The sequence below is a fragment of the Lynx rufus genome, unplaced genomic scaffold (genome assembly GCF_022079265.1).
Source record: "Lynx rufus isolate CCGP_SWC_20201006 ecotype Redwood Valley unplaced genomic scaffold, mLynRuf1.p SCAF_2, whole genome shotgun sequence".
NCBI classification, from domain to species: Eukaryota; Metazoa; Chordata; class Mammalia; order Carnivora; family Felidae; genus Lynx; species Lynx rufus.
This window is the reverse complement of record NW_025814834.1, coordinates 79,558,042-79,560,552: the sequence shown is the minus strand read 5'-3', so window position 1 is coordinate 79,560,552 and position 2,511 is coordinate 79,558,042.

Here is a 2,511-nt window from a genome sequence, read left to right as displayed (position 1 = left end):
GGGCGGCTGCGGTGGCGGCGACCACGCGGGCGGGGGAGGAGAGGGGCGGGACGAACGGGACCCTGAGGGCGCAGGCGCGCGGACGGAGGGGCGGAGCCTGAGAAAGGGCGCCCGCTTGGCCCTCTTTCATTTGCTTTACGGAACGACCTGTAGCCTGCGGGACTGAGCCCGGGGGGAAATCGAGGCAGTGCGGACTGCGGGTTGTGACAGATAGCTTTTATCTACTTGCTTTAACGTCCTTGCCCTTTTCATGTTTTTCCCTGCATTTCCTCGACGGAACCATAATGTAAATGTGTTAATTGAATGCCTAATACTGATCCGCAATCTTTCATACACACTACACCAAAAGTTCCACGTCTTGCCCCGCAAAGACTTTGGGGTTCTGTGAGGGAAGCTTAACCTCTCTCTCGCTCGCTGTCTCTCTCTCTCTCTCTCTCTCTCTCTCTCTCTCTCTCTCTCAAACCTCTTGCCCCTGATCCAGCTGAAGCCAGTGGCCTTACCTACACAATCACTTATTGCACTTAAGGATTGTACGTCAGGGCTCTTCCCTATCCAATCTCCCTCCTCTTTCCAGTCAATCTTGCCCCGAGCAACAATTTTGATCAAGTCCCTCCTAGGGTTAAAAAAATCTGCGGTAGCCACTAAAACTGAGCAGGAGAGTCCAAATACCTTAGATACTAATTTTTCTCCAGACTATGGCCCCAAATAGCCTTTCCAGCTGGGATTTCCGTTATTCCAAACTGGTTACGCAGCAGGTCAAATGTTTTCCCCTGCTCTTACAGTCTCCTTGCCTGGACACCTAGAATAGCTATGTCCCATGCTCTGCATGTGTCGCATTGTATTTAATCAACCTTCTACTATGGGATATTTCGAAACTAGCATAAAAGTGAACCATTAGGTTACTTGATATCTGAGTTCTGCTTCCACGTGTTATATTTTATCTGGGTAAATTGCTTAATCTCTCCAGGCCTCAGTTTTCACATAAGGAAAAACAGTGGGTTTGTCCCTAAGGTCTTTCTTTGATTCTAGGTCATCCGATGAAGAGGTCATTTGATAATCTGATAGTTAGTCTCTACTCTTGTTAAAGGCAAGAGGTGGGAAAAGAGAAACTAAAGTTGTTTACTTTTCTTTCACAAAGAAATCAGAAACAGCTCCGTCCCTTTCTATTCTCCTTAACTTTGGTGAAAAAAGAAAAGAAAGAAGAAAATGTGAAACTTATAAAAGGCATTTTGAACTGTTCTGCCCCTCCATGCTCAAGATCTGAATGAAATTAAACAAAAGCAACAGTAAATTACATCTTTCCACCTTACATCTACTAGCTGTACAATATCTTGTCTCAATATATGGAACAAGTAAGACCTTGACAGTCTACATTTCTTCTTATTTGAGCTAGAAAATTGTACCCGTAATACAAAGAGCAGCATAGAGGACTAAAATGTGTCTCTTTTTAAACATCTGTGCAAGAAAAAAGTCCTTTGACTTCTTTTGGGGCTTATGGTTAAAAAGCCAAATTTTATTTTATTTTTATTTATTTATTTATTTTATTTTAGAGAGAAAGAGTGTGTGTGAGTGGGGAAGAGGGGTAGAGAGAGAGAGAGGGAGAGAGAATCCCAATCCATGCTTGGCATGGAGCCTGCTATGGGGTTTAATCCCACAACCCTGGGATCATGACCTGAACCAAATTCAAGAGTTGGATGCTCAACTGAATGAGCCACCCGGGTGCCCCAAAAGCCAAATTTAGAGGAGACATATGAAAGGAAAGAAAATACTACATTAATCCATTTTATGTTTATATTTACATAATAAAGTTCTTTCTAGGCTATTTAGAAAAACAATATTGTTTGTGTAATCAATTTACATTAACTCTTTGATATTTCCATTCTTGCACACTGTAGGTGGTACTTTTGGCAGCTCTTAAGACATTTTACAAACTCCCCACACATCTCTGTCCACCTATTAAATGGTTATCATATCCATATTTACTTGCAAAGTTAGGGCTTACTCTGCCAGATTATCTCTAAGTGGCCCTCAAAAAAAAGGAAGAAAGAAAGAAAAGAAAAGAAAAGAAAAGAAAAGAAAAGAAAAGAAAAGAAAAAGCGAATTTGCCTAATATAATATTGTACAACTATAGGATCCATAGGTGAAATATAAATTTGGACCACTATGTAAGTACAGTAATTGGAAATGTTTGTCAAGTAGTATGAAGCTATTTGTGAAAACAAACTCCTTATAAAATCTTTTAAAGACTATCCATGATGATAGTAATGTGCAAAATGTCATTAAAGAGACTTCTGCTTCCAGGTATGGGAAAGTGGGATAGTCCAGAATTGTCCTCCCATCATTAACAAATAGGAAATTGGACAAAATGTAGAAAACAACTGTTTTCAGATATTGGGCAACATACAGCACAGGATTGTGATCTCTGATAAGAGTCACGAATGAGGTGAGTCTAACCATTACCTGGATTTTCTGCCTGGAGGTAATGCCTAGCCAGTGACAGAGGGGGTGGGA